At 41.3% G+C, this 14,029-nt stretch overlaps 1 long non-coding RNA gene across 1 annotated transcript in view; it reads left to right on the forward strand.

Annotated features, from left to right (window-relative positions):
* The first annotated feature begins 7,660 nt into the window (after positions 1 to 7,660).
* Positions 7,661 to 14,029, forward strand: part of LOC144578129 (uncharacterized) — a 48,377-nt gene continuing 42,008 nt past the window's right edge. Inside the window, exons 1-2 of the long non-coding RNA XR_013523316.1 lie at positions 7,661 to 7,817; positions 8,376 to 8,499. This is a non-coding gene — a long non-coding RNA (uncharacterized LOC144578129). The remainder of the gene's footprint in view (positions 7,818 to 8,375; positions 8,500 to 14,029) is intronic.

A 14,029-nucleotide genomic window follows, 5' to 3' on the forward strand; every position in this document is an offset into this window, starting at 1 on the left:
ATACCTATTCTCAGTTACTCTCCATTCTGCCCAACGGTCTCTAACTCTGAAAAACCATGAACCTACTTTCTGTCTCTATGGATTTGCCTATTCTGGATCTTTCATAGAAATGAAATTGTATAATATGTGTGATTGGCTAATTGGCTTCTTTCACTTCACTTTTTATTTTTTAAATTTCACCTATGTTGTAGCATGTATTCATCATTTGTTTCTTTTTATTTCCAAATAATGTTTCATTTTATGGATAAAACACATTTTTATCTAATAGTTGGTGGACATTTGCTTTGTTTCCACTATTTGGCTATATAAATATTAGCTTATAAATACAAGTGTTTATATGCTATGAACATTTGTATATAAGTTTTTGTGTACCCCCAAACTGGGTGATATGATAACTCCATGTTTAACCTTTTGAAGAACTTCGGAACTGTTTTTCATAGTGGCGCTATTTAACATTCCCACCAGCAGGGTTATGTGGGTTCCAATTTCTCTGCATCCTCACCATCACTTGAAGTTGTCTGTCTTAGATTATGGCCATCCCTCCAGCCTCAGCCTCCCAAAGTAGTACAGGTACACACCACCACACCCAGCTAATTTTTGTATTTTAGTAGAGAGAGGGTTTCACCATGTTGGCCAGGAAGGTCTTGATTTCTTGACCTTGTGATCTGCCGGCCTCGGCCTCCCAAAGTGCTGGGATTACAAGCGTGAGCCACAGTGCCGGCCAGTAAGCATCTTTTAATGCACTCATTGGGCCATTTGTATATTTCATTGGAGAAACGACTATTCAGCTCCTTTGCCTATTTTTAATTATTTGTCTTTTTATCATTGGGCTATCTGAACTCTTTATAGAAGTGTTCTTTATACATCCTAGATAGGAGTTCTATATACATGATTTGCAAAAATTTTTCTCCCATTCTACAGATTGTCTTTTCACTTTGACAGTGTCCTTTGAAGCACAAAATAGTTAAATTTTGATGAGCTGATTGATTTCTCTTGTTGCTTGTGCTTTTGATATCCCCAGTGTATCTTGAATAACACATACACTACAGGAGTCCTTCTCAGACCGTACTGAAATATCACTGCCTTGACTCTTCCTGAGAAGACTGATCAAGCTCCTCAGGGGAGTGGGAACAGGGAATAATCCTGCTTTATTACATTTGTATCCTAAGTAGTTCCCAGTGGCTGTCCTTGTTCTAGTAAAGTGGTTGAAGACATGGGCTCTCATTCAAATGGGTGCCTGGGCTACAATCCTCTCTGCCATGATTCCTGTGACCTTGAGCAAATTATTGAGACTCACCAAGCCTCAGTGATCTCATCTGTAAAATGGAGGAGATGGTAACCAATCAGCATTGTTGTGAGGATTAATTGGGTAATGCGTGTAGGGTGGTTCACAGACCTTGCACTTAATAAACATGTTAGCTGTGCCATTATTATCCTTAGTACCTGGCACAGAACAGGCTATCTATAAGTGACTGCTGAATCAATGACCAAAAGAAGTATTATTAGGAAGAGCAACCCAATCTCCTATCTAGAGTCACAATCCTGGTGCTCAGAGTGGGTAAACAGAAACATCCACTCCCTTAGAAAGCAGATAGGAGAAATCTCTTCAGTTTTGTGAGGGTGGGGCAGGAAAGTCCCTGTGGGAGTTGACTCAAAAGGATTTTCTTCCATACCAAAGGGATTTGACATAAACTCCACTGATGCTTCCCTCAACCTCAGCATTTTTCTCATCTGGGAAGATCTGTTTACATCACTCACCCTGTAAGGGTCCTTGACACAGCATCTTCTGCTTCTCTTGCTTAATTGTCTACTAAAAATCCAAAGAAAGTAGCTAATAGTTCCAGGAGGAAATCCTGCTAGGCTTTGATTCTTACAGCTGGCATTAAAGCAGTGTCAGCATTTGCTACAAAGTCCCCTACCACACGCTTTGTACCAGCGCTCCTTGCCTTGGGTCATTATTTCATGACGTTTGTTAAGAAATATGCTTTTTCACAGTTAGAAGTTTCTTTCCCAAAGCTTGCATCCCTTCTTTGTTTGCCTGCGTCTGCCTTGGTGGAATTGAAGCTCAGCTCACAGGACACTGAGCTCATGTCAATTTTTAATTAATAGATGCTCCTGAGTAAAGGCAGATTCCGGTTCTGGGGTGTCACTAATGGTAACAGGGCAAATAACTTTCAAATATAGATGAGTTAAAGGATCATCACACCAAAGAAAAAATGTAAAATGAACTTAGTTCTGTTACCAAAAAATGCAGATTAAGATTACTTTAAATTCTGTTTTTCCTACTCTTTGGGAACAAGTAGGGAATAATTTTGGGAAATTTGGGAATCTTGGGGAAAATTATTTTCTATCATTCCCCAAAAGAGTAAAGCAGGATGGCTACTTGATTGGAGCTGCATTTATTGGGCTTCCCCAGTATGTCTCCTCAACAATCTAAAGGCGCTGGGGTGATACCTTCACAGAACATCTAAAGCTGCGGTTCTGGGGCTCACCTGCATGAGATATGTAATGTGTTCCAAGAGCAAGGAAGAAATGGGGACTTAGAGATTCTTGAAGTGGAAGGGGATGTGTCAAAGCAGCAAGGGTGCAGCTTTCCATATTCACAAGATGCTGCCCAGGAGCCCAGTTGGGGTGTGGAGGGGCATAGAGAACAGAAACATAAAAGCTTACAATTTCCAAATGAAGAAAAATAAAAAGTAACATCAGAAAATAGCTATGGCAGTTCCTCAAAAATTAAATCTAGAATTACCATTTGATCCAGGATTTTCATTTCTAGATATATACCCAAAATAATTGAAAGCAGAGTCTCAAAGAGGCATTTGTATACCCATGTTCACTGCAGTACTATTCAAAATAGCCAAAAGATGGAAGAAACTCCAGTATTTATCAGTGTTTAAAGGGGTTAATAAAATGTTGTATCTACAGTCATCCCTCAGTATTTGTGGGGGACTGGTTCCATGACACTCCTCAGATAGCAAAATCCATAGATACTCAAGTCCCTTACATAAAATGATATTATATTCACACATAAGCCAGGCATATCCTCTTGTATACTTTACATCATCTCTAGATGATTTATAATACCCAATAGAATGTAAATGCAATGTAAAAAGCTGCTATACCGTATCATTCAGGAAGTCATAAGAAAAAAGTCTATATATGTTCAATACAGAGGTAACCATCTTTTTAGATAAATATTTTCAATCCAAGGTTGGTTGAATCCATAGATGCAGAACCCATGCATACAGAGGGTTCTTCACATACAATGGACTATTATTCAGCCATAAACAGAAGTGAAATTCTGACACATGCTACAACATGAAAGAACCCCCTGAAAAGCCTTGAATGAGGTGTAAGCAGTTTGGATACTATTGAGCAAGTATTTTCACTTCCATTGTAATATGAGTATGGCCCCTGGCTCCCAGGCCACAGAGCTGAGGGGAGCTGAGACTAGTATCAGGATAATGGTCACAAATCACACCCTACCCTAGATGCAGTACCCATGCGGACTCTTCTACCAGCTGCACATGCATAGTTCCTTATACTCTTCTGTCAGTGCCTTGTTTCTGAGTATGCCATGGAAACAATGGGTGAGAGGGCACTGGAGGATATTTCATCTTTTACTTCTCTTAAATTACAGCATCTTTGCCTTTGGATTCAGCATGAGTTCAATGGGATAATGGATAATCCACATAACAGTTACCATGCTGTCTTTAGCTCCACTTACCTCCCCAACCGGTCTGCCAGCCCTGAACCTAATCTGTGCTCTTTGTCTTTAGGGTGAACTCCTTCCCAGAAGTCTCTTGGACTTTTATTACAAATAGATTCTCAGTAGACTAGCCCCTCTAACTCTAGTCATACCTAGTTCCTATGGTAACCACAGCGTGGCCTCCAGCTAAGACTAGCAGCTATGTTTGCTCTCTGTTTAGGCATGCCCTCTGAGAAATGGGTTCATTTCTCACACCGAATGCATTTTCCATCAGCTGTATCATGAAGACCAATTAGATGCTTTATTGTATGAATCATCTTAAGGCCACACATTCTCATGGTAATATCATCCTCACCAAGGTGAAAATTCATTCTTAGTTACATGTTTATGTATAAAGTGCAGTCATACATACCATATATAAACAGGGGGGTAATCAGGAAAAAGTCTAAAAAGGCTACTTAAAGAGACAATGAAAAGAGTTTCAGAAACATTCTCAAGGTCCTAAGATAAAAGGGATATTTATAGAAATTACAAATATACTATCTATATAATTATCTTTATGTCCACACTTAAGATTTCCATTTAAAAGAAATATTAGCAAAACAAACATTGAGATTTCTGTTTTAGAATGTGTCTACAGATGTCAAACATTCCAAGGAAGCCTCTCATATAGGTTATATTTTGGGTAGTTCATATAATTTGGACCTCTGTGTCCTTTTTTACGAAAACATAGAAATTCCCCCAAATGATTTTATTGGCACTGGTTACCATTACTGAATTTTAACTGAAGCACTTTAGGCAGCTGAGATCAATTAGATTTTAATTACTGGCTAATTATATGCATTTAAAATGTATCAAAGAGAAAGATAATACAGTTAAATATAATAATTAAACTAATATGATTAAAATATTTTAATCTTTCATCAGTTCAGAAGAAATATGTTTTATTTTACATGTATAATTGACACAGAGCTTTCCTATAAGCTCCACTTGATAATTATGCAGCTGATCTGATCCTCATAAAAGCCCCATGATGTAGGGTTATTATTTTACCATTATTTATTTTAGAGATAAGGAAACTGAGAATCAGTCAGCTTGTTCGGTTTGTTCAAGATGACTTAGCTGCAACGGTGTTTATTAGACAGCTTAGGCTGCCATAAAAAAATACCACAAAGTTAGCAGCTTAAACAACCTAAGTTTATTTTCTCACAGTTCTGGAGGCTGAAGTCCAAGATCAGCCTCTAGTCCTCATCTAATGAAGACCAATTCAATGCTTTATTGTATGAATCATCTCAAGGCCACACATTCTCGTGGCAATATCATGTTCATCAAGGTGAAAATTCATTCTTAAAGAATTGGTGTCCAACTTCAGGGTTGGTGTCCTCTCTTCCTGGCTTGCAGAAGGCTGCCTTCCTCACATGACCTATCTTTTGTGCATGCACAGAGAGAAAGAGAGAGATCTCTGGTGTCTCTTCCTCTTCTTAGAATACCAGTCCTGTCAGATTAGGGACCCACCCTCATGACCTCATATAACCTTAGTTACCTCCAGAAAGCCCTCTGAGTACTGTCACATTGGTGGTTAAAGCTTCAACATATGGGTTTTGGAGGGACATGTTCAGTCCCTAACTGAGATTTGAATTCCTCTCCTCTGACTCCCAAGCCTAATCTTTCTGTCCCATTCCATAACCCCTCCACATGCTCACACCCATCCCCTAAAGACCAGACCCCCTGGCAGCAAGCTTAGAGCAGACAGACAACTGTCTGATCCAGGGGTCACAGCTAGAGTCTGGGAGGAAGGCAGCCATTATCTGCATGAGAGGAAGGAAGGGCAGAGAAGTGAACAAACCAGGCATTCATCCTCCTCACGTGGCCACTGCCTTAGTTCAGGTGTTCATTATCTCTTGCCTTTATGGCTGGAAGAGTCTCCTGCTTAACTTTCTCTGCCCCAGCCTTGCTCCACTCCATCCCATCCCCAAACAGACAACAGAGTCCTTTTTCTAAAATACAAGTACGACCACCTGTTTACCGTCTTTAGCACTATTCCTCATTTCTCACTGTCTAGGCAAAGCCTAATTCCTTAACTCTTCATTTAAGGGCCATATTTCCAAGTTGGTCTCCTCATGCTTCTCTGCTCACACTGAGCATTCCAGCCACACAAAACTCTTTATTCTGACCAACACACTGAGAAAATGCCCACTTTTATTTCAAAACTCAGCTCAGAAGTCACCTTGTCTAGGAATTTTTCCTAGAAATCCTTCCTAAAAACACGAGCAATTCTTGTTTCTCCGAAGCCGTGAAAATTTAATTATAAAGGCGGTATCTTAGCCTACATGCCGCTTATAAACAACAGAAATGTATTTCTTACAGTTCCGGAGGCCGAGAAGTATAAGATCCAGGATCCGGCAGATTTGGTGTCTGGTGAGGGCCCTTTTTCTGGTTCATAATGTCAGCTTCTCACCTCACATGGTGAAAGAAAAAAGGCAACTCTTGGAGGCCTCTCTTATAACGACAGTAATCTCATTTAGATTGGCTCCACCTTTGTGACCTAATTACCTCCCCAAAGGCACCACCTCCTAATACCATCACACTGGGAATTAGTTTTCAGCATAGGAGTTTTTAGGGCATGGAGATGCTCAAATGTCCAGACAAGCATTTACCTTCTGCTGAAATTGTCTCCGTTTTTGCCTCATCTAATGGAATGTGAGCCACATGTACAGCAGGGGCCCAGCAGATGCTTGCTGAACAGTCAAGTGTGGGGCAGGTTTCTAACTCAGGTAGATCCGTTCATCCTCTTCATCCCCCAGCAACCAAGAAAACCAGCCTATTGCCATGGAGTCCTCCAACCCTTGCTGTTCTCCAGGGCTGAAGACTGACAGATAATCTCAATTAGCAAATTGACCCTCATGGATGTTCTGCAGTCGTAGCAAATATCATCAGGAAAACTGAATTTCTCTCTGCACCTGGTAACCACAACTTCATTCTCTCCGCTATTTCTCTCTGTACCTGGTAACCACATCTTCATTCTCTCCACTATTTCTCTCTGTACCTGGTAACCACAACTTCATTCTTTCCTCTATTTGGAATAACTTCTTGTATGACTTATATAGGAGCCCAATTTCAAATAGCTTTTAGAACTCTGGGGGTCACTGAGGCTCACAGGAAGTCAGTCCTCCAAGATTTTTTACAGCAAGTCAAAGCTCCCGGAAGGTCGAACACCAAGTAAGAGCTGGCAAAATCCATTTGGTCAGAGGCCAGGCTTGGCTCTTCACTTACCACCTGCAGCCAATCGTCTCTCGAACTAATTGGTTGGCCAATGCATATGGCTTTTTTTCACTGACCAGCTGTTTAACTCAGTGGTCTGTCACTTCCCTCCCTCCTTGAGATACACTAAATCTTCCACACGTGCTTGTTCCAGCTTGCTCAGATTCTACCCTTCATTCTCTTTCCTTTCTCCTACTCCTGGAGCAAGACCACCTTCAGGGTTGATCTGATGGGAGAAAGAACATAGAGCATAACCTCAAAATTCTTCTGCTTATTCCCCCCTGGAAGAGAGGGATTGCAGTCTATAATAAAACCATTTTTCCTTTAGTGAGACACACACACATTCCCAAAGATTATGAAAATGTCTCTTCGTTTAGGACCGGGAGGTCGAGTCAACCCTATACCACAGGTGGGAAAGGTTCATGAATTACTTCTGTTTTCTACTCAGCTTGCCCAGCCATCTTTTGCTGGCGTAGCGCCTTGGAACAAGACTCTCAGAGTGTTCCTTGTGCTCATCCCTGTGGCAACAGAGAGCAACATTACTGAACCTTTGTTCTCGTATCCTTTCTTTTTGTCTCCTCTGTATTTGATTCCCTGATTTTCTTCTACTGAATAGCATACCACAAAAATGTTCCATGTTTTTTACATAATCTTCGTCAAGTGAATATGACATGTTTGGTTATTCTCCATTTATTTACTTTATCTTTCATTCTTGTATGTAACAGTTCAATGAATATATTCACAAATGTAGGTTTTTAAAAATTCTTTTGAATTATTTCCCTAGGATTAATTTTCGGTAATGGAATGACTGGGCCAAAGGAGATCAACATTGCTGTGGCTCTTTCAGGCAATTATCATTTTGCTCTATGTACATGGCCGCCGGCTATGTGCAGGTGCCAGTTGTAGAGCAAGATCACTGCTATGAACTTTCCATTGATCTTTCCTAATTAAATAAATATAAAACAGGCCGAGCATGGTGGCTCACACCTGTAATCCCAGCATTTTGGAAGGCCAGGGTGGGAAGATGGCTTGAGCTCAGGAGTTTAAGACTATCCTGGGCAACATAGTGGGACCCTGTCTCTAAAAAACTTAAAAAAAAAAAAAAAATTAGCCAGTAGTCGTGGAAAATGCCTGTGGTCTCAGCCAAACAGAGGACTGAGGTGGGCGGGTCGTTGAACAATAGGGGGTTGAGGCTGCAGTGAGCCGTGATCGTGCCACTCCAGCCTGGGTGACAGAGTAAATCTGTCTCGAAAACTAAAATTAAATTTACGAATACATATAAAACATTATTTTCAGTTCCATTTTAATTTCTGTTTAAGTCATGGCCAGCACCTTCAAAGCATTTCTTATTAAAGTGTGATCAACTCAGACTTTTCAGCTTCACTCACCAAACTGCTATTTCGAGTTTCTCTTAAATTCCATGAATTTTAACTTTGGCCTGTGACCTCCCTGACCTCTGGAAATGTGACATTCTGCACCTGCTGCATCAGGGCTCCTCCCTGGTCTTGCCTACACTGGTGTCTACACAGGTAACATCTCTCTAGATTACGTATCAGCTCTGCCATGTGAGTTAAGCCTAACACTGCCTTTTTTACTCTAGAAACACGTTTTGACTCTTTTTTTACCCAAATGTTTGGGATTACAGTTCTATATCAACAATGCTGTCAGAACCCAAATAGTTTAAAATTTTTCCTTTGGAAATTTCTTCAAAAGCCATTGGCATGTTCTTGTGAATATCTTTATTGGTGGCAAAACTTGATATTTAAAAGGTAGGTTTTATTTTCTGGAAAGAAACGAATTTTTTTTACATATTTTCTGTATCAGAAAGAATCCTATTAGAAACCTGGTCACAGTTTCAGCTATCTGCCAGGATACAGAGGAGAACTGACAAGGCAAAAAGGGGACACTGAGGTATCACAAAGGTAGTGGCCGCTGGAAGCAGCTGCTTCCCCTAGGGATGGGGGAATGAAGGAAAGGTGTAAGATTACTAAAATTTAAACACTTGGAGGATGTGTCTCCACAGTTGGGGCTTAGCCCTCTAAGGATTAGGTTCTTCTCAAATAGACCCAGGGCTCTGAGCTTAGAGCCTGCAGAAGAGGCCATGGAGCTGAAATGCTGACTTCAGAGGAGCAGGTGTGGTGGCTGGTGCTATATTTCTGAGAGGCACCAGGAAGCTGGTTCTAAAAGTGTGGAATGACTGCAAACTAGAACTGCCTGTGCTCCTGGAACCCATTGCTGTTGCTGCCAGGGTGAAGCAATGTTGCTGGGGGCAATGCTGATAGGATCAGGAAGCAAATGGCAAGGAGGAAGCGTCCTTCACTCCTCCAACATTCAAGCTGCTGTGGCATCCCTGACAGGCAGAGCCTGACTAGGAGCCAGCCAAGGGAATTGCCAAGACCAGTCCCAGCATCAGAAAGCAGAGTGAGAAAGAGAGGAGGATTGGAGTCAGGATGCAATCACTTGATAACCAGCCAACTGTGTACCAGGCACTCCAGAAGCATTTTCACAGCTCCTTTAGTTCTCATGCCATCCCTGTGATTGAGGAACTCTTGCCCATTTTAGGGATGAGGAAATGAAGGCCCAGAGAGAGTAAACAGTAGTAATGGCACTGGAATGAGAACAAACAGCTTGTCCTACTACATCTTTTAAAGCTGAGCTTCCTTCTGGATGATGAAGAGAGAAGTTATCTCATTCCTGAGGAGGGCTGTGATGAGGGTAGAGGCGGGGAGGAAGGGTGATCTGGTTTGTTGTGTCCCCACCTAAATCTCATCTTGAATTATAATCCCCCAAATCCCCATGTGTTTTTAGAGGGACCAGGTGGAGGTAACTGAATCATAGGGGGTAACTGAATTATGGTTTTCCTCCATGCTGTTCTCGTGGTAGTGAGTGAATTCTCAAGAGATCTGATGGTTTTATAAGCGGCTCTTCCCCTCTTCATTCCTCACTCATCTTCATTCTGCTGCCGTGTGAAGAAGGTCCTTGCTTCCCGTTTGCCTTCCACCATGATTGCAAGTGTCCTGAGGCCTCCCCAGCCATATGAAACTGTGAGTCAATTAAACCTCGTTCCTTTATAAATTACCCAGTTCAAGCAGTACTTTATAGCAGTTTGAGAGTGGACTCGTAATACAAAGGGCAAGAGCCAGATGATGGCATGAGACTGTGTTGTATGCAATATGATCTCTCTTTGTGAACCACTGCTCAAATCCTTAGGATATTCTACCCAACTCACAGAACATTTGGAGTAAGTGGATTTCTTGTGGAAACTGGTATCAGATCCAAACTTTGCACCGAGAAGGCATTGAGGAGGAACAGAGATGGCATCTGTCTCAGCATAAGAGTGAGAGAGGGCAAGCCCTGTGGTAGCAGAGATCTCCGGAAGTTTTATGCTGTTGCTTATGTAATTAGTCTGTAACTTAAGGCTTGAGAGGCCCTGACATTTAAATTATGCCCATTTTGCAGATGGAGAGATCGAAGCCTAGAAGAGTTAGTTGACATAACTAAGATCATACAGCTCTTCAGTTATAAAATTTGGATTTGAAATCAGTTCTGGTTTCAAAAATGAATGGACAAGAGAAGCCCCAATAGTACTGTTATTTACCATTTATTCAAAATGTATTACACACCTGAAATTATACCAAGTGCTTATTTTGTTTTATCTCACAATTCCATGAGGTAGGTATCATTACACTTATTTTACAGACTAAAAATTATGGCTGAGACAGGCTCAATATGCTTTATTCACAGCTAGCAGTAAGTGAAGTTGGAATCCTCACTTAAGTTCACTAGAAATCTCAGGCTCTTAACCAGGGCTTCTCAAACTTTAATGAGCCTGAGCATCACCAAGTGATCTTGTTCAATGCAGATTTCTATTCGGTAGATCTGGGGTAGGGCCTGAGACAGTGCATTTATAATCAGCTTCCCGGGAGCCAATGCCACTGGTCCATGAACCTCACTGAGCAGCAAGGCTACTCGGAAGAATATTACACCACTTCCTTAATCTGCCCAGCCTACCTCATCGTTTTCAGATTGACTCAGCACTGAGACTCCAGGAAGCCTCTCTGTCAAGCTCAGTTATGATGTGACACTCAGAGCTTGTCCTCCTTTCTCTTTCCTTCCTTTGAAACTTGTCAGAGTAAAGTACATAACCAAACAAATCCATCATCTGGCAGGTCATTAAGAAAAACATGATTTCTTCCCCCTTGTGACTAGACTCAATTGACGAAGCTATCATTAAAGCCCATGAATGTGTCAAAAATTAGTTTCAGGTGTTGGATTGTTTTGGTTCTAGAATAATTTCTATATTTTTAATGAAGAGTATTTGAAATATCACCCTTCCCCTCCATCAGGGGTTTACGCCTTAGGATACCTAAGAAGCCTGACATATTGGGGGTCAGTAGGGTGTTAATGGGGAGCATCAAACATCAGCTTATTGTTGTCTCTTTCCATTACCAAGGGCTGCTCATTGAGAATGTTTTCAGAGCCATAGCGTTTCTTCAGGGAAAGCAAGGGAAATGTAGCTCTCGAAAAGGGTCGACAACTTCATCAAAGGAACCAAAGAGTGCTAACCAGGGATCTCCCACTGATGTTAATGTTTCCATAAAATGGAAAGCCTTGAGGAAGATTCATTTTTTTTCTCCCTAAGAAAGAACATATGCTTTTAAACTTCTTGTTAAAAAATATTTTATTCCAAGAAGTAAATGAGGTAGGTTAATATTTAAAAATAATAATTGACATGTTTTCCCTCTGCAATTTATCTTCCCTCCCTTTTTCCCCCTTACCAAGCCTCTCTCTTTTTTTTTTTTTTAGACGGAGTTTCGCTCTTGTTACCCAGGCTGGAGTGCAATGGCACAATCTCGGCTCACCGCAACCTCCGCCTCCTGGGTTCAGGCAATTCTCCCGCCTCAGCCTCCTGAGTAGCTGGGATTACAGGCACGCGCCACCATGCCCAGCAAAGTTTTTGTATTTTTAGTAGAGACGGGGTTTCACCATGTTGACCAGGATGGTCTCGATCTCTTGACCTCGTGATCCACCCGCCTCGGCCTCCCAAAGTGCTGGGATTACAGGCTTGAGCCACCGCGCCCGGCCACCAAGCCTCTCTTAAACTAGACTTTGGCATTCTCAGCCTTCACAGTTGGGTTGTTATGGCAGAAATGCAAAGAAAATAAAATATGTAATTTTATTTTGTTTTGAAACTTTAAAGCTTGGCCTGAGCTTCAACAATAACTTTGGAAAAATGCTTATGGAGTAATCGCTTCCCCTCCACACAGAGGAGCTGCAATTGTCTGGGCTGGAGCATTGAGGAAGTGAGTCAGGAAAGAAAAGTTAATTGCTGGTGGGGATGTCTGAGAAGGTACCTTGTTCTGTACTCCACTCCATGGGGTGATACTCTAGTATGGGTGGCGGGGGCCGGGGGGTGGACAATAGAAATTGAGATAATGGCTCTGCTTGGCATTGTGTTCTGCTCTATGAGAAGACTTTAGGGATTTTTTATGTATCTTTTCAAATATCACTTTCTATTATCCATGATGTGCATGTCAGCAATTTGGTAGTTTTTATTGTTGAATAACATGCCACTGTACAAATACGTTATAGTTTGTTTATTCATTCCATTTCTCATGGACATTTGGGTTGTTTCCATTCTCATCTCTTGCTTTCGCCAATGTAATGAGGTGGAACTAAAGGTGTGCTAGTTTCAAGCCCAGGCACAAGAGGCTTTACAATGTTTATAATTGCTTCTCAGAGATTTTGCCATCCCCATGGAAAGAACATGCGGGCTGGCCTGTTGGCTCAGAGAGTGAGAGACACAGGAGTAGAGCCTAGCCTTAACCTGCCACAGCCAGGCCAACCTCCAGATCTGTGATTTAAAAATAAATAATTGTTTTAACCTACTAAGATTTGGGAGGGGGGTGCTTTGTTACACAACAAGTGTTGACTGATACAGCCACTTTTCATCACTGGTGTTGTGTGGATGCTCAGGACCTAGCTAGCTGTTACTCATCCTAGTAGGCTTCCCTGCTTTTTGGAGCCAAAGTACTAACTGGATCATGCCAATTCCCTTCCAGCTGTTGCCATTACTTTATTCCCCTTGGAACAGTGTCAATTTATATCAATTAGGGTATCAGCTTGATGAGTATGCTCATGGAGTCGTCCTGCCACACTTCTGATTCAAAAAGATCAGGCATCCTGGGTGTCCTATCTGGCCAGAGAGTATATAGAGTTGGGAGAGGGGCAGCTTAATTGTGGCAATGGGGAAGGACCTTACCATTTGCAGTTCTCTGTGATGATTGCCCAGGGCAAAGTGGAGTGGGGTATACAGTGAAAACCTCTGTTTGTATATAGCATCTTAATACCGACCCCAGCATCCACCCATGCTTTTGGATGGAATCAACTTCTGCATGTAATTTCTTTCCTCTTACAACTTAACTCCATTCAATCTGCCAAGGATGAGGCTGCTGAGACTGGCTCTTACATTATGTAAGTCTCTTTATAATTTTTTTTTCATTTTCAATTTATTAGGGGAGAAGAGAAACAGCATCTATTAGTTTTCCATCTTTCCTGCAATAAGAAGCTCCAATTTTTCCCGTGCTTATTTTGATGTGTGTGTGTGTGTGTGTGTGCACATACACATAATATGTAAATATTTTTGTGGGTACATACAGATAAGTATACATACACATATTCTCTATAGATAATAGACGTGTGTAGGTAGATGTATACGCATACATGTATAGTTAAGTATACATCCTTGCATATATGTGTATATACATGTGTATATATATATACACACACATATATATATATATACATATATATGCAATTGCCGATTCACTCTAATGACTGTTTCTTTTGCCGTGCAGAAGGTGTGGAGTTTGATTAGGTCCCATTTGTCTATTTTTGCTTTTGTTGCCAATGCTTTTGGTGTTTTGGTCATGAAGTGTACATATATATATAAAATATTTGCTCATGATGTATTCATTAGTGTTCTAGTGTTTTCTTACCTCTGCCAAATCTGGAAGAGGTGGGCTGGATCACTCCTGACAGTTGCAGCTCCTAGAGCAA

This window comes from Callithrix jacchus, chromosome 10, assembly GCF_049354715.1.
Source record: "Callithrix jacchus isolate 240 chromosome 10, calJac240_pri, whole genome shotgun sequence".
Lineage (NCBI taxonomy): Eukaryota > Metazoa > Chordata > Mammalia > Primates > Cebidae > Callithrix > Callithrix jacchus.